Source organism: Podarcis vaucheri, assembly GCF_965113315.1.
Source record: "Podarcis vaucheri genome assembly, chromosome: 4".
Lineage (NCBI taxonomy): Eukaryota > Metazoa > Chordata > Lepidosauria > Squamata > Lacertidae > Podarcis > Podarcis vaucheri.
The window spans coordinates 90,801,862-90,821,236 of NC_138762.1; positions in this window are offsets into that span (position 1 = coordinate 90,801,862).

Consider the following 19,375-nt stretch of genomic DNA (forward strand, 5'->3'; position numbering starts at 1 on the left):
GGGACCGCTTACTAGCGGGAAGGTAAATGGCGTTTCTGTGTGCTGCGCTGGCTCACCAGATGCAGCTTGTCATGCTGGCCACGTGACCCGGAAGTGTCCTCGGACAGCGCTGGCCCCCTGCCTCTTAAGTGAGATGGGCGCACAACCCTAGAGTCGGACATGGCTGGCCCGTACGGGCAGGGGTACCTTTACCTTTTTAAGAACTCTCAGAACTGTAACAAACTACAGCTCCCCAAATTCCTTGGAGGAACTGGTGGAAGTTTTAAGCATCATCGTAGTGCTTTAAATGTATGGTGTGAAATGTGTTGCCCCCTCCATTTTCCCCAGCCTTTTAGACTAAGGCTGCATGTGGTTCCTGTGGCTGCAGATTGCCAATGCCTGCAGACAGAGTGGACTGAGTCAAAGTCCGGGGGTAGAAAAGAAAGAAAGTACAACGGCTTGGGGAATAAGCTAGCATTTAGCTTCTGAGTAAACACCTGAATGAGTCAGATGAGTTTTGAACTTTTCTCATAATATAAAATTAAGCATATGTCTCATTGGGACAAGAGGAGAGCTTTTAAAGGTCTTTGTTCCTAACAATTAAATGTCATTTTCAGAACAGGGAAAACTACAATCTGATCTCACAAATCCCAGAGAAGCTTTAATAATGATTACATACCTTTATTATAATCACAAAAGCAGAGGTCCAATTCAGCTCAGTGTGAAAACCACTGAAAGTCTCTCAACTGACTTCAAGGGGAAATGGATGAAGCTGTGAAATAGCAAGGCTGAAGGTTTCTATAGGACAGGGGAGGAACTAGCTGACAGAAAAAACGTGAAGCTATTGTGTGGCTTGTGTAACAAGCCGAGATCAGGAGAGAACTAGACGTGGAATGAGAATTTTCTGCAACAGCTCCACATCATCCTTAACATCAGAGGTTATCAATGAGGCACCCATGGGTTCAGATCTGCTCACAAATGTGTTACCTGGTGCATACCTCTCTTCCTGCATTTTGTTGAAGCCAGTGTGTTTGGCCGCAGTGCAAGTATGTGTAGTGCCAATGGCAGTTTTTCTGGTTTACAAATGTGGCCATCAACCAATGAAGGTTGGGAACCCCTGATCTAGTTAGACCAGGGGTCAGCAACCTTTTTCAGCCATGGGCCGGTCCACTGTCCCTCAGACCATGTGGTGGGCCGGACTATATTTTTTTGGGGGGGGAATATGAACAAATTCCTATGCCCCACAAATAACCCAGAGATGCATTTTAAATAAAAGGACACATTCTACTCATGTAAAAACATGCTGATTCCTGGACCGTCCGTGGGCTGGATTGAGAAGGCGATTGGGTTGCATCTGGCCCCTAAGCCTTAGGTTGCCTGCCCCTGAGTTAGACCATTAGTCTAAAAGTCACAAGCAGCACGCTCTAGATGAGTTGTGAATAATTTTGTCCCTGTAGGGCAGTGTTTTCAACCAGTGTGCTATGGCACACTGGGGTGCCTTGAATGATGGTCAGGTGTGCCAGAGGCAACACTGGTCTCCACCCCTTTCCTTCTATTCCTCTTCTGATGCCCCCTCATGTCTCTGCTTCCCAAAGGGTTGTGTGGCTGTTTGTTGCAGTAGCCCTGGCTACAAGCTCCACCGGTGAATGGTGCCTGGCCAAGGGGTCCTGGTTGATAGGAGCAGAGGTGGCCTCTGAGCAAGTGGATGAGGAAGCCCAGCCAGTCAATCCACAAGCCCTTGCTGTTGGGAATGGACAAACAAGTGGGGAGGCAGGCAGGCACCACGCTGGCCTTTCTTGTACTTGCTGTGTTGCAGTGCCTGACTGGGAGCTGAGTGCCCAGCGCCAAAGGGGAGCCTTTCCACCATGCAGGCCCACCATGCAGACCCAGGGGGGTCCCCTCTACTGTCACTGCTGCCTCCCAGGATGTGTAAGGTGCTGGCCTCACATTCACCTTTGGCAAGTCTACATTGGGCTACTAAGGCTGGGGGGCATCCTCTTCCCAGGCCCCTGCGGGGCAGCGTGAGGAAGCACATTTCTTTGGGGTGGGGGGCAGCTCAGAGACCAGGGGTAGTAGCAGCTGCTGCCCAGAGCTCTCTCAAGGGGAGCGGAGAGGAGGCTGAGGGAAGTAGTAGAAGAAGAAGAGTTTGGATTTGATTTCCCACTTTATCACTACCCAAAGGAGTCTCAAAGCGGCTAACATTCTCCTTTCCCTTCCTCCCCTACAACAAACACTCTGTGAGGTGAGTGGGGCTGAGAGACTTCAAAGAAGTGGGACTAGCCCAAGGTCACCCAGCAGCTGCATGTGGAGGAGCAGAGATGCGAACCCGGTTCACCAGATTACGAGTCTACCACTCTTAACCACTACACCACACTGTCTCCACAAGGGAGTGTGTTTAAAAAGCTGGCACTTCAGGCAAGATATGACATAACTGGGCTTCTGTGGTATCCCCACAGGGATCCACAGAAAGGATGTAGTTGGTTAAGGGAGCCATGGACTCAAAAAGTTTGAAAACCTTTGTACTAGAGCATAAAGCTGACCCAGTGTTTCTGTGTTGCAGACATGGTTGTCAAAGATAGAACTATTGTGAGATTCCCAGTCTCACATTTGATTTCAACATGCAAAAGCAGAGCAGGGGATATTTGCAGGAGAAGCAGTGCATCTGAGGCTTCACCCTCCCTCCATTTTTTCTTTGCAGCTCCCCTTTATCTGCCCTATTTTTTCCTGCCCACTTAATTCAAGAACACACACGCTCTTCTGTTCCTTAATTATACCTATGTCTTCAGTATAACTCCCTGGGTTCTAGAATACTTAATTGGTGCTAGAAAACAACAGAATGTAGGCTTTCAGAATTGTCAGGAGAGAAGTTCAAAGAACACTTTGACAGACCAAGAAAAGGGGGAAAGAAAAAAGGGAAATGATGAATTTGGATGAACACACTGAGCCACATTTAAATATTTGATATCAACCACACTCTTAGGCTTTAAAGACAACAGTGCTTGGGGGCAGGGGAAATTGTCAAATGGATTGAAAGGAGGGAATATCCACAGTTTGCCTTCTTCCTCTCTCTTCTGGTGACCCTTTACGAAAACAGCTATGGCTACATAGCCTGGCCCTGCATTATTTAAATGCTGATTGTCTAGACTCTTTGCCAAGCAATTTCATGTGTCTGTCAAGAGACTGTCAGGTGGAGGAAGAAAGGCAGATCTTACAGGATTTGAGCCTTAAAGCTATTATTCCGGAAGACAAACATCTGTTGAGCGAAAGGAATAAAAGCAGCGAGGGCAGGAAGGGGAGTTAGCAACAATACAGCCTGCATTGTGACTTCTCCGCAGTGCTAATCACCCATTGAGAAGAGCTTGCTTCATAGCTCCCTTTCATGTTTGACAGAAGTCGGCACTAGGAGACAACACCGCAGCCTTGAAGAGGAGAAATCCTGATCGTTGTCAATGGATTAAAGATTTTAGGCACCGTTTTCTTCCATGGGAATCTGATAGTATATACATTGTAGTACAAAGTGGTTGCTTTAGCATTTTGTAGCAGGTTGCCAAGAAAAAAAGGATTCAACTGCAGTACTCCCTGAACTGTTACAACTGATCAATGAAAGCAGCATTAGAAACTAAATCTATGCCAGTAAAGCTTTTACGTTTCTGCGCATCGTATCCAGTAAAGCAGTTCCATCAGTACAACAATTTCTGTTTGCTCAAAGGAGATTCCTCTTCTTTGCCTGTATGCCCTCTGCATTCTCCCCAAACCTGCTTACGGGTGGAGTGGGGACTCAGAACAAATTTAGGGAGAACCCAGGGAAAGGAGGAGGAAGGAGAGGGAGATCAGCTCTGGACAGAAGAGAGCAGAGTGACTATTATAGTTAATATTAATTTATTGCATTTCTATCCCACCTTCTCTGCGGAGCTCAAGGTAGCATACATGGCTCTCTCCCTCCTCAGTGAATCCCCACAACAATCCTGTTAGGTAGGTTAGGCTGAGAGGCAGTGGCTGGCTCAACGTCACCCAGTGAGATTCATGGCTGAGTGGGGATTTGACCTATGCCTTCCAAGTTCTGAAGGGACGCGGGGTGGCGCTGTGGGTTAAACCACAGAGCCTAGGGCTTGCCAATCAGAAGGTCGGCGGTTCAAATCCCCACGTGGGGTGAGGATTGCTCGGTCCCAGCTCCTGCCAACCTAGCAGTTCGAAAGCACATCAAAGTGCAAGTAGATAAATAGGTACCGCTCCGGCGGGAAGGAAAATGGCATTTCCGTGCACTGCTCTGGTTCGCCAGAAGCAGCTTTGTCATGCTGGCGACATGACCCAGAAGCTGTATGCCAGCTCTCTCAGCCAGTAAAGCGAGATGAGCGCGGCAACCCCAGAGTCGGTCACGACTGGACCAAATGGTCAGGGGTCCCTTTACCTTTACCTTCCAAGTTCTAGTCCAGGGGTCAGCAACCATTTTCAGCCATGGGCCAGTCCACCATCCCTCAGACCATGTGGTTGGCCGGACTATATTTTGGGGGGAAATTAACAAATTCCTATGCCACAAAAATAACCCAGCGATGCATTTTAAATAAAAGGACACATTCTACTATATAAAAACACGCTGATTCCCAGACTGTCTGTGGGCTGGATTGAAAAGGCGATTGGGCCTTAGGTGGCCTACCCCTATTCTAGTCTGACCCCTTACCACACTAAAAAGTTGGGAACACTATGATGACATAATCCCTCATTTCTCATGACATTGATGAATTTCCATGTTCTTTCTCTCTGTGTTAGCTCATTTCCCTCATTTTTACAGGCTGGATTGTACCTGCAGTTAGGTCCTTAGAGAACAGTTGGGATACTAGTGTGATTAATATATGTCAGAAATCCCCAGATAGCTAAAAATCCTGAGATCACATGCACGTAACCTGGAGCTGCCCTGACATCTTTCTGAATATGTTGCAAAGAGTTACATCAAGGTTAATGAGTTCCCTCTAAATATGCCCTTTCAAATGAAAGGTGCACAGAAGTTGGATGTATCTTTTTTTGCTACCTAAAACCGGCTGGTAATTCTTTGTGCATCATTTGTGCCTACACATAAAAGTCTCTTCACACAGTAAGAACTGTCATGGGAGGTGATTTAACATGCTAAACACCTAGGGTTGGAAGTAGACATAGGCATGTTACAGTAGACCCATTGAAATCAATAATCTCTGTTATTTTATTAATAGGATTGCTAAAAGTTTGTCATGACCTCTGGCTATAACAATAGACTTATGAACTAAACAAGGAGTTAAGAACACATCCACTTGCTTTTTCTATACTTACTTACTGGTAACTGGTAACTGGTAACACTTGATGACAGGTAACTGAATATGTGAATGAACTACACTGAAAAGCATTGTGTTTGGGATGGTGAACAATTTTGACTGCAGCATTATGGCTGTGATTTTCCATTCACAAAGTCATAATTCAGTGACTGATTCTGATGAAAAGCTTTGCCTTGTATGGAGGTATTACAATATTCTGCCAGTGGAGTTTGATCCTTGATTCACACATGGAAGTCATGATGATGTGACCTTTGTCTTAGGGTTGCCATATTTTGAAGAGCAAACTTCTACTTTTAACCATGGATCGCTGCGATGACTCTCATTTTGCATACCCATGAAAAAGAGGATTTGTCCTGGATGAAGAGGACGTAGGACCTTATTTTGTCTAGTTATTAACATGCATGTGTGAACCAGCGTAAAGCTGGCCAGGTTTGAGGTTGCCTCAAGCACAGATTGGCTGACACCTGAGAACTTTCCCAATTTCTTTCAGCAACAACAAAGACTTGACAAAATTGACTCCATCCTTCTCTTTTGCTGTGGCAATCATTTCACATTTCTTTGCGTCTCCTTTCTCCAGTGGCATTGCACAATCAGGTGCTGAAGCTTTTCATCTCCCAAATAAAGTGTATGGCAGCTGTAACATGAACTGAAATGGAGACAAATGACAGCTCCCTTCCTAGTGCCACTGGACAGTGGTAATTACTGCTGTTGGCATAGATCATGTCCTATCCTACTGGGTGGGGGTGGGGAGGAGGACATGACTGTCAGAAGATATATCTTCTTATATAGCCTTCTGCAATAACAACAATATCTGGTTTTCTGAGCTTCTTTCTGTAATTTTGCATTATTAGCAGTAAATTTCCCCTTAATTGGGTAATCCATGTTAGTACTCTGATAATAGGATAATAAACTAAAGAAAACATCCTTTGTTGAAGTTCTCACAATATATTACTCTACTCATAACCCACCTTAGATCATATTTATGCCTGCTAAATCTGATTAAGGCATGTTATTAATTACAGTTCTGAGTAAATAATGCCGTTTTGATTTCTGCCTTATGATTGTGTCCTTTCCCACCCCCTTCGATTTTTAGTGATCACAGTAATGCAAAAAGTTAATCAGTAGAGGCCTCATCCCAAAGCTAACCTGGAATTCCATGAGCAGTGGAGGGGCCCAACACACAAATACTCATAGGTATGTATATACTTGAAAAATATTTATTTGTGTGGTTCTGTGAACTGGGAAACAATAACCTTTTATTTTAAAATAGTATAACATAGGGCCCATTGGTCAAAATATTGCTGTTGGATCTTCTGCGTATGCAAAATGCACAGGGGGGATTTGGCGGGGTATGGTGGAATTCATGCTTTGGCCCTGATCAGTATATTTCCACAGAAGAGCTTCCTGTCTATTCAAATTCCAAAACATCCAATTTATTGTGACATACCACTCCACTCTCCGAGTTGTGCAAGATTCCAAGGGTCCAGGGTTTGTGTTTCCTTTGGAAATGAGGCATGGGGGAGACTGTGTTGTCTTTATGATATATGGTTTATTTACACATATATACAACCTGAGCCTACAATGCACTCCTGTTTTGGCCATTGTGGCAGCCTTGGATCCAAAAAAGACAGCAGCCATAGCCCTCTGTCCCTTTGCTCTGCTTGCTGTGTTTAACAGACACCTTTTCTCTCTAGTCCACATCCCAGTCAACGGCAATGGAAGGACTAGGGACAAGACATGTTGTCCTGTATCTCCAATGCAGTTTGCTTTTGCTTAATTTAAAGAAGGTCCCTCCCTCCCTCCCCCTCCCTCTCTTTCTTTCTTTCTTTCTTTCTTTCTTTCTTTCTTTCTTTCAGCCTTTTAAAAACTGTTTCTTCTAGAGATCATGTTTCAAACCTGTAAAATAATTTCAGGAATTCTGACTCTGGGTAAGGAACACCATATCTGATCCCCTACTCTTCATACCAGCCAGAATTCAAGGTGTGAAATGTGCTCCCTGCCCCCTTCATTTTACTGCTGTACTAGTTCCAGGAGAGAGATGTGGAATGAGCCTGCCAACAATAGATGGATGATTTCAGGTTTCAGTGGATCCTTAGCTGGGCCAGCTTCACACACAAACACACCATATATATATATATATATATATATATATATATATATATATATATGCAGGTTTTGGTGTCTTCGGGTGTCTTCCCGTGTAAGAGTCGGGGTGTCTGTGCGACGTTTCGACGAGGTCTCACTCGTCATCTTCAGGCTGGTGCTTTCGGCTTCTTGTTACTGGAACAGAGCAGAATCTGGTGTTTGAGTTCCTATAAATACTGTTGAGGGGTGTGGTGTATAGCCTCCAACGTTCTGGGCAGAGAGGAAGTTCCTAGATTAGTGTGCCTTTTCTTCTTTTGTTCCTTAATTACTTGAGGGATATCTTGAGTGATTTCATGAGTGATATTCTGAATACCACTGGGTGGGTCATTAAGTGTAGATTAGTTGCTAAAGCTTTTGTGTCTTGACCTCTTGAGCTTGTGAAGAGTTTTTCTGAGAAGATGGCTGTGCTGCATTTAGTTGTGCTCTGGCTTGGCTTCGTGTATAGGGGCGAGCTGTGGTTTTGTGCCTTGTGCCAGCCAGATCTGTGTAGGGATTGCAGGGGGGTGCAGCATCCGGAGGTGCCACTATAGTTTGGCTACTGGATGGAGTCTGTAATATGTCTGTGGAGAGGGTCTGGGTTTGGGTCTGGTGTGGTTGATTGGTGACGGCGTTCTGTGTGCCTCTGGTTCTGGTGTCGGTTTTTGTGGGGAGGGCTAATTTCCAGATGTCTGGCAGGCGGGACGTGTCGTCACGCTTGTTCATGTTGTGAGGGTGTTTCTCTATCTCGATGGCTTCCATGATTATTCTCTTGTGGTGATGTTCCATGTTAAAGAGCAATTTGGAATCTGCAAAATTAATTTCGTGTCCTGTTTCTTTCATGTGTTGGAAAAGAGAGGAAGTTTTTTCTTCTTTTTTGACGGCATTCTTGTGTTCTGCGATACGTGCATTTATTCGTCTGTTTGTTTGTCCAATGTACGTGGCTGGGCAGACTTTGCAGGGTATTTCATAGACCCCTTGGTTTTCCAGCTGGATTTTGTCTTTTGGGTTTCTGAGGATATTGGCTATTTTTTGGTTGGTGCAGAAGGCTGTTTTGATATTGTGTTTATGGAGGATTTTGCTGATTTTGTCTGTAGTGCCCTTGATATAAGGAAGGAGGGCCATGCCATTGTTTTCTTCTGTGTCTTGGTTTTTGGGGGGTGTTTCTTTTTGGATTAGCTACCTGTTTTTCTGGTATCCATTGGCGATTAACACATTTGAGAGATTCTGTAACTCAGTTGTCAAGTGGTCTTTGTCAGCCAGGCGTTTGGTTCTGGAGATGAGAGTCTTGGCTACGGAGTTTATTTGTGCAGGGTGGTGGTGTGATTGTGCATGTAAGTAGCGGTTGGTGTGTGTTTTTTTCCGGTAGATAGTGTGTCCTAGGGAGCCATCAGGTTTTTTGTAGATTAGGACGTCAAGAAAGGGGAGTTGGTTGTTGTCTTCTATTTCCATAGTGAATTGTATTTTGGGGTGTAGGCTGTTGAGATGTGTGAGGAAGCTATCTAGTTTTTCTTTCCCGTGTGGCCAAATTACAAAGGTGTCGTCAACATATCTGAGCCAAAGTTTGGGTTTGTGTTCTGACTTGTCTAAAGCATTGGTTTCAAAGTGTTCCATGTACAAATTTGCGATGACCGGTGAGAGGGGTGATCCCATAGGTGCTCCTTCTATCTGTTTGTATCTTTGTCCATTGTGGATGAAGTACGTGTTGGTTAGGCAGTGGTTGGTCAGGTCCAGGATGTATTTGGGGGGGTTGTATTTGTTTTGAATGGCTGTCAAGGCTTCATTAATGGGCACTTGAGTGAAGAGAGATACAACATCGAAGCTCACAAGTAGGTCATCGGGATGTAGGTATTGTTTCTTTATTGTTTCTATGAACTGGAAGGAGTTAGTAACGTGTGAAGCGATGGATTCTGCATAGGGCTGAAGTTGCTTAGCGAGAAATTTAGCGAGATTTTGTAGAGGTGAGCCTATGGAGCTGACTATTGGTCTGAGTGGTGTTCCTTCTTTGTGTATCTTGGGGAGACCGTAGAGTTTGGGTCAACACATATCCAAGTCTGGGATGGGCAACCAGCAGTGCAACAGCAGAATGATTTTTTTTGTTATGTTCATGAGTGTGGGAAGGAGGGAAGAAAACACACACACAGGAGGGAGAGAGAGAGAGAGAATAGCAGAAAGAGAAAAGGCAGTGGCTCCACCTTTCTTGACTCTGGCTCCACCTACTTTTGCTTCTGGCCCTGCCTTTTTTTTTTTTTACAAAAAATATTATTTACAACCCTATTTACCTCTAGTTGTGGCCCTGAGTACAATGTTCCTGGGGGGATTTGGCCCTCAAATGAAAAAGAACATTTCCCACCCCTGCCTTAAGCCTTGAGAGAAAGAGGGCTCTACTTCCTTTGTTGACATTGGCTGCCACTGGGAATTCAGGTTTGTCAGTTGTTGTTGTTTTTATTTAATTACAATTTTATCCCTCCTCAAATCTAAAAAGATCAGGGCCTATCACTCTGGCATGGGTTCAGCTGGATTACTCTCAGAATAATGAGTATAGGACTGAAGCCTAAAGAAAAATAAAGTTTCAGGAACCAGAAGACTTTTGTACAGTCTGAGAAAATAAGCCATTACTTTTTTTAAAAGAATATTTTAAAATCTAATATCATGTTTCTCTAAGTAATGACAGAACGACTTAATAAATTGTCAGAGAACAGAACTCCTCATCAAAGAATATGACTCTTTCAAGAGTCTCTGCACTTATTAATCATGTTGAAGAGCCATTAGTCTGAGTTGACATAAGACACACGACCTGACCTTTGCAAAAGGTTTTCCATGAATAAATGTTTCTTTCTGAAGGAAAATGAAGATATCTTGCCTTACTAAATTGAGTATTTTCAGAGGGGTAGACATGCTTGTCAGTTTAACATCAAAAAACTACAGACAGTCTTGTAGCACCTTAAGGACAAACAAATTTATTATAGCATGCACTTTTGTGAATTACAAATCCACTTCATCGGATGCAGTAGACTTGAGTCCATAAAAGTTTATGCCATTAGTCTTAAGGGAGCAATCCTACAGCAAAATCTCTGTTTTTCTGTACTTTCTGTATAGAAAACCTAGAGTTCTACAGAAATCCACAGGGTGCTTTCTCGACAGTGTCACCTTGTAACATTCATATTGGAGGACAGTGGCTGGTGTGAAGCTACAATTGTTTTTAAGACAACACTTAATTATTTTAAGGTATGAAAGAACAAGTAACAAACTGTTGCCTCTCCTTTAAGGGATTATGGGATAAAGTAACTCCCTTTAACATTCCTAAAGAAGCCCATTGTACTGTTCTTCAATTTGGCAGGCTTCCTTCATTCTAGAGCAGACATAGGCAAACCTGGCCCTCCAGATGTTTTGGGACTACAATTCCCATCAACCTGACCACTGGTCCTGTTAGCTAGGGATGATGGGAGTTGTAATCTCAAAACACCTGGAGGGCCGAGTTTGCCTATGCCTGTTCTAGAGCATCTCCAGTGACTGTGCATTTCATCCACTTTGTCAAGAAGTGGGAAATGTTATAGCTTTGGCTTCCCCATTGTAACAAAAAGGAGAACCCAGCGGTTCATTTTATACAGAGTTCTGTAGCTCATGAACCAAATTACAGATCAAAGTGCAGCATGCACAGAGTGACTGAGAAACAACTCAATTTAGAACAAAAATCAAAGACAAGGTGAGTGGATGTCAGGAACTGGGCAGAGGACTGGTGAAGACTGCCTCCCCATCCGGACCCTTCCAGGGATGAGGAAGAGTAAAAGAAGAAGAAAGAAGAAAGAAGAAGAATTTGGATTTGATATCCTGCTTTATCACTACCCGAAGGAGTCTCAAAGCGGCTAACATTCTCCTTTCCCTTCCTCCCCCGCAACAAACACTCAGTGAGGTGAGTCGGGCTGAGAGACTTCAAAGAAGTGTGACTAGCCCAAGGTCACCCAGCAGCTGCATGTGGAGGAGTGGAGAAGCGAACCCGGTTCCCCAGATTACGAGACTACCGCTCTTAACCACTACACCACACTGGCTCTCAAATACTAGTCAATCGCATAGAATATTAACATTCAAAATGTTTCATAAAATTGTAGAATCCAACCCCCTGCAGTGCAGGGATCTTTTTGCCCAACATAGGGCTTGAACCTGCAACCTTGAGATTAAGAGTCTCATGTTCTGCCAACTAAGCTATCTCAATGCCTAAGACAGTATAGATTTACAACAGGGGTTTGAGGAAGGTCGCAGCCCAGAGGCAGATGAGGGGGAAAGTTGGGGAATCATGAGAGAGCCAGAGCAACACCTGGCTGACACATTGTCATTAGGAAACATTCCTGACCCCCCATCTCCCAAAACCCAATGAGCCTTAAAAGTAGGAGAGCAAAGAACTCAAAGACAGAGGGCACGTAGCAGCATCCATAGAGGAGATGACGATGCTGACGAATAAGGAAGTGGGACAGATGGGAGTGGAGATTCACTCAGGATAATGCCATTATCCAAGAGGCTGGGTTCTATAGCATCTCTTTATAAAGACTGAAATAAAAAAAGGACTGTAAGAAACTTTTCTGTCTTTATACTTTCCTGGGCAACCAGTCAGGAGCCATGAACAGCACCCTGACACCAACAGGGCCCATGGTCACCCCTAATCAGAAATAATTGTACATCAACTGCAAATCAAGAAGTGGTTCCTTTTCTTCCCTCTGACCATAACATAAGGCAAAGAAGAGACCAGCATAATACAGTGGTACCTCGAGTTACAAACGCCTCAGGTTACAAACGCTTCAGGTTACAAACTCCACTAACCTGGAAGAGTTACCTCGAGTTGGGAACTTTGCCCCAAGATGAGAATGGAAATCATGTGCTGGCAGCGCAGCAGCAGCAAGAGGCCCCATTAGCGAAAGCACGCCTCTAGTTAAGAACAGTTTCAGGTTAAGAACGGACCTCCGAAACAAAGGTACTACTAGAGGTACCACTGTAAAGCAGTTTTGGGGAATGAAGAATTTTAAGCACCGGGCTAATTTTCAGAAGTACAAATGTTTTATGATACAATAAATAAATTAAGCAACTTTTTTTAAAAAAAAAAAGTATTATGAACACAGAACTCACATGGATCAGACCAATTTTTTATCTAGTCCAAAATTCTAACTGGGGAAACAGTCAGACCTCTCTAGAAAGCCCAAAAGCCACAGCATCCTTCAGAGATTAAAAGCCTACAGCAGTACCTTGGGTTACATATACTTCAGGTTACAGACACTTCAGGTTAGCGAACCCAGAAATAGTACCTCGGGTTAAGAACTTTGCTTTAGGATGAGAACAGAAATCGTGCTCTGGCGGTGCGGCAGCAGCGGGAGGCCCCATTAGCTAAAGTGGTGCTTCAGGTAAAGAACAGTTTCAGGTTAAGAACAAACCTGTGGAACAAATTAAGTACTTAACCCGAGATACCACTGTATTTGGTGTCAGGTCTGAGGAATCTCTCCCTCCTGGTAGTTTCAAGGAGCCGGGAGAAAACAAGTCTTTTAAATATGATTTATTCAGTCACTGCGGTAACAGACAAAGAATACCAGTCTTTACTCCATGATGGAGATGCTGACTCTGGCTCTTCCTCCTTTCCCCTTCCCCAACAGCATCATCCCCTACGGAAGCCTTCTGTTGCCAAATGTTGCTGCATACGCTGTTCTTGTACACTCAATGACCATCGCGTCCTAGAGGATGGAGGATCCCCTATGTTCTCTATTGAAATATTCACTGGCTGCTCTCCCCACTCCCTTAATTCTCCCAATTCTGCATAACTTGGTTGTTCACCTGTCTCTCCCTCATTATCTTCCTTATAGTTTGGCTGCAGTTCAAATCTCTCTCTCTCTCTCTTCCCTGTCAGCTACAGGAGAAGTGGGCTGTTTCTTCATTCCAGTCCCTGACATTTGGGTACAGTGGTGCCCTGAAAGACGAATGCCTCGCAAGATGGAAAACTCGCTAGACGAAAGAGTTTTCCGTTTTGGAGGTGCTTCACAAAACGAATCTCCTATGGGCTTGCTTCGCAAGACGACAATGTCTTGCGAGTTCCTGCTGGTTTTTTTCCTCCCCCCCCCTTTTCTAAGCCTCTAAGCCGCTTATCAGCTGATCCGATCAGCAGATAACCACTAAAAGCCGCTAATAGCGCTAATCCGCTAATCCGTCAATGGGCTTGCTTCGCAAGACGAAAAAACCGCTAGACGGAGAGAATCACAGAACGGATTCTTTTCGTCTTGCGAGGCACCACTGTATTCTGTTATTCCACGGGATTAGATTTGTGGGTGGGAGCATACTTGCTGGCTTCACCCTCCCATCATGCCCTTCTGCCCATCCTGCCACTCCCCAAGATTCTAAACCATGTAAGGATCCTCCACAAGTATATGGGTCAGGGTCAGGCATGGGGGTGTGATGGAAAGAGGGAGCAAGACTAACCAAGGAGTCCCTGCTCTCCCTAGCACAATTCTAATCGTAATGGGGAACTGAATGTCAAAATAGGGCTATACTGCCTTCAGACAGAAAGTTCAGTTTCGCTATCGTGGCTAACAGCCACTAATGCGTATTTGTGTGTCTGCAGGGGCAGAGGAAGGGGAGTGCGGTGGGGGCAAGTCTCCCCAGGTGTCACCTCTGAGGGGGATGACAAAATGCTGGGTGGCACTCACCACGGGGCCTGCAGCGCACCCGAGCCACGTGTCTCTCCTTGGTGTGACACGGTGGCTTGGGCACCCGCAGGCTCCAGGCTGCCCCGAACAGTCCGCCAACTGCTTCCCCCTCAGCTGTAGGGTGGCTGAGTGGGAGGAGGCAGGCAGACTGCCCCAGCTCACCTGGCCCCACGGGTGGCTGACCCTGCTCCAGGGTGCTGGGCGCCCCAGGTACCCGATCGGCTTGCTCCGCCACTGTGTATCTATGTTCTTCCAAAAGAGAAACTTATTAAAGCTATTGCTCTGAGTGAAAAATGGTTTCTCTTTAGCCGGAAAAAGTGCAGCAAATAAGTTGAATAACTGTGATGTAGCACTGGAATAAATGTTACATTAATGAGCACTGTGTGTAGCATTTATTTGAGAACTCTCATAAGGAGATCGCTCAGATAATTAGAATTGCTGAACTGTTGTGAACAGAAACAAACTGTTGCCTGTATTATGACACTTTGGTGCAATGTATCAGGAAATGGGGAGTTACAACAGAACAAAGTAGTTTAATTTTAGCAAAGCATGGCTATATTTTGATTTAGCTTGCAATATTATTTTATTTTTAAAAAGTTAGCTCCAAGTGTAACACTTCTGCTTCACAGGAAAATGATATTGTATGCTAACAATACATTAGGGAACATTTTATTTGCTCAAGCAGAAATTTGGTGGCTAAGTGATTCAGGCAATTAACCACCATATGACAGTTAAGTGTCCCTAGTTCCTTGTGACACTGGCAACACCAACCCAGCAAAGTCTAAAATGATCTCTCTCTCTTTCATTGAACACTTATTAAATACTTATAAATGTTATCTAACTTTGGGAATATGATGGCATATGTTTAATCTCAGACTCATCTTCTGTAGTCTATAGAATAGGGATATTAGTGAGTTCTAATCCAAACAGAATTATTGTTCTCCCATTCAAATTATGCAGTTTGGTTATGAAAGATTTGGTGTTTCCTGTCACTGCATGGAACCTGGGGGCTGTTTGTTGGAATGTTATTTCACAATTTCCACCATTGTTAAAAATGCTAAAACTTTTCAAATCTCTGAAAAGATAAAGGTCAACTTTCTATTGTTAGAACGGATTTCTGACTTGCTTCCAAGCAAGTGGAACGTTGTGCTAGCACAAATATATTTCAGTGGCCAACTTGCATCTTGGAATTCCTGATACCACGTCTCCACCAGAAAACAATGGCAGTGACCATCTCTAATAGAGAAGCAGTAAGCAAGAGATGTGTGAAGTTAACTACTTTTCCATCTACTGTTTTGCCCTTGTACCACTGCCGCATTCTCCTTTCTGACATGGCAAACACATGTCTGAACCATGGTTGAAGGTAGGTAGGTTTACTAGGGAATGTAGGGAGGGAGATGCAGAGGGCAAATTTAAGCATTCATCACTGCTCATCACTCTTCCACTGCAAATAGTCCCCTTCTGCAACACTACTTTTGTGCTGACCATTGAACTGTTGGGTAAAGGGACCCCTGACCGTTAGGTCCAGTCGCGGACGACTCTGGGGTTGTGGTGCTCATCTCGCTTTATTGGCCAAGGGAGCCGGTGTACAGCTTCTGGGTCATGTGGCCAGCATGACTCAGCCACTTCTGGAGAACCAGAGCAGTGCACAGAAACTTAAACCTAAAAAGCAAAACAGGCATATTTTGCATTCCTCCATTGCACTGCTGAAATAGCAAACACTCCCACTATCCTTGCTAAAACCACAGAGGAAGATACTAGTTGTAGTTAACATTCTGCCTGTGGGCTGTATTTAGCACTCCACAGTGTGGAGGCCAGGAGATCCAAGATGCCAGTGTTTGTCATTTAAAAACACAAAGAAATAGGGTATTTTGTGCTTGTGTGTGTTTGAAATAAAAGTGATTGCTTCTGTGGGTCCTCTGATATAGCACCATGATAGTACCATTATGACTAGGGATGCAGGTGGCACTGCGGCCTAAACTACTGAGCCTCTTGGGCTCGCTGATCAGAAGGTTGGCGGTTTGAATCCCCTGACGGAGTGAGCTCCCGTTGCTCTGTCCCAGCTCCTGCCAACCTAGCAGTTCGAAAGCACACCAGTGCAAGTAGATAATTGGGTACCCCTGCAGCGGGAAGGTAAACAGTGTTTCCCTGCACTCTGGTTTTTGTCATGGTGTTCTGTTATGCCAGAAGCAGTTTAGTCCTGCTGGCCACATGACCCAGAAAGCTGTCTGTGGACAAACACAGGCTCCTTTGGCCTGAAAGAGAGATGAGTGCCACAACACCATAGTTTCCTTTGACTGGATTTAACCATCAAGGGATCCTTTACCTTTTACCTACCATTATAACTCCATTTTAAAATATTAGGGCCTGTATCCATTGCTATGCCAGAAGTTTCCACTGGCACAATGGGGCTATTGCTTCCTTTCTGCCCCCTGTGCCCTCCCCAAATCTGCCCTGAAGGGTCTCCCAAACCTCTGGAGATGATTTCAAAGTTGTGCACAGGCGAGCTGCATAAGACAGAAGAGGAAGGGGACGTTCCTCTGAATGTATGGAAATCCCTTGTGCCCATGGACTTGCAGCATTGAATATGGCCCTATGTAAATAAGCAGCTGTATCACTTATTTGCATAATATTTGTTATGCTAGCAAACAGCATATAGGAAGGCTGACACAGTGAAAACACCAGTTTTGCTCATTGACTTTCAATGAGTTTCCATCAAGAGCTTTCCAAAAAAAAACCCCTTAACCAGCATGTCTAATATAATATGTAAATCTAAGATTCCCCCCCTTAAAATAACCCATGCCTCAGTCAAGTCATTACTGAATCCAGTCAAAAGTTCAGCACCTGCACAGCCATACCTGGTTGAGATGACAGTGAGAAATAAGAGCCGAGTCTCATCAACATTCTGTTGGCAGCTCAATTCAAACATTCACATTGCCTAGCAGCTTAAATGTTAAAGAGTGTAGGGGATAAGATGGACTCTTATGGAGACTCACAACACAGGTGCCATAGTGTTGAGCACATATGCATAAACACACCTCGCCCCACCCCCACAAACATGTTGTTTTGCTGAAAGTGACTGTGTAGGAGCAGAACAGCCATATTACAATCCACCACCACCACCCTTCCAGGCTGCAGACCTCGTCCTGTGAGATACCATGGGCAATGGTATCAAACAGCACCTGGAGGTAAAGAACAGCAAACATGGTGGAACTCTCTGTTTGTGTCCTGCCTGATGTCATCCATCAGGGCAACCATGGCTGTTTCTTTGTCAAACCCTGGTTTAATCAGATTCCTTCAAAAGTGCCTGAAACCGGACTCTCACCAGCCTCTCAGAAGTAACCTGCAGAAGAGTAGGATATTTGTTACCAGGTAATAAGCACTGCTTATTATTTGTTACCAGGTAATAAGGGATGCAGGTAGCGCTGTGGGTTAAACCACAGAGCCTAGGACTTGCCGATCAGAAGGTCGGCGGTTTGAATCCCCACGTTGGGGTGAGCTCCTGTTGCTCGGTCCCTGCTCCTGCCAACCTAGCAGTTCGAAAGCTCGTCAAAGTGCAAGTAGATAAATAGGTACTGCTCCAGCGGGAAGGTAAACAGCATTTCTGTGTGCTGCTCTGGTTTGCCAGAAGCGGTTTAGTCATGCTGGCCACATAACCCAGAAGCTGTACGCCAGCTCCCTTGGCCAATAAAGTGAGATGAGTGCTGCAACCCCAGAGTCGGTCACGACTGGACATAATGGTCAGGGGTCCCTTTACCTTTTAATAAGCACTGCAATGTTCTGGGTACAGATAAGTTATCTAAAGATGTGGCTGAACAATTGCCTCCTTCAAGTTAGATGGTGGCTACTTCCTCCTACAAGGAAGCGTGGTCAACCCTGTTGGCTAATGTAATCCATTGTAAGTAGCCAAGATGGGCAACAGGCAGTAACACAAGTGGTTGGCTAACACTTCCAAGCACCCATTTTTAAGTGTAATGCATTGATCGATTGTAGTTCACAGAGCCTAAAGGCTCAATGCAGAATATAGGATCAATATATGGAGGTTAGCATTGAGTCAAGCAGGTACAATCCTCCTTCCCACTCCATATAATGATGGTCCCTCATCTTTTTGTTGCTAGGAAGGAGCGTTAGCCAAGTATGTATCCTGTTTGTGGCTATCATGGCATCTTTGCCTGCCGTTTTGATTGCTTTTAATTTCTCAGCCATGGCTTTCTGCATTGTCATCCATCTTACTCATTGCCTCTTGCCTTGAGGATTTCAGTCCAGTGTACTTTTTTATATTCTTCAATATGTTCTTCCATGTGTGTCCCATCCATCTCTGCGCTCATTTCATAATTAGCTGTCATAGAACATGACTGACTTTAAACTAAAATGCTTTCATTTGTAATCATTAGACTCACTCAAGAATAAGGGTTGGCTCTCCTTATTTTATTATAAGTCATTAAACTTTGTTTTATTAAATGCCAATCATGGTAAATGTTGCTATGGAAACTTACGATGGGAGCTTTTCCACTGGCGTTGGTTGTAAGAACCAGGCTTCAACTATCTACAATGACAACTTGTAGTTTGCAAGCATGGGATGCTGTCACTCTGTTGCACCATTCATAGTGCGGAGTAGGAGAGAGAATCTTGATAACAAACAAATAAAGCATGCCTTGGAATGAGTGTTGCACTCTGGTTAGAGCAAATGTATGACAGTTGCCAAAGAAACCTCAGTTGCCTGTTCTGAAAATGTTTTGTTTGGATCCTCTGCTATATTCATGAATCAGATACTTATTCTGACTTCACTTAGTCGGACATATGAGGTATACAGGAGACTAGATTGCATATGATGAAATTCCTATTTAAAGGATAATTTATTTCCAAACTGAAAGTAAAAAGGTAGGAGAAACTTTGACAGTGTTGAGTAGAATTGAATTAGAATCACATTAATTCTGTATTTGTAACTGTTGCCATGAAAACATCAATAATGCATTAGAATTCTGTTAAAAATAGTGATGCTGATTCATAGTCTTTGAAAAAAATGTATGTCGTTATTTCAGATCGTTTTCTTCCTCTGCTTATTAGTGGCGATGCTTACTTACCTCTGACAAACAGGGCTTGGTGTATTTTTTCCTAAAACAACATTTATAATGACATTTCTGTAAACGAGTCTGCTTTGTTCACAAAAGCTTATTAATACCTAGGCCTTTGATAGGGGTTTTCCATTACTCTGTGTATTACATATGATTAATATGCACTTTAAAGTATATGTTTTACCCTTTTACATTTTTGTGTCCCAAGGGAAGTTTT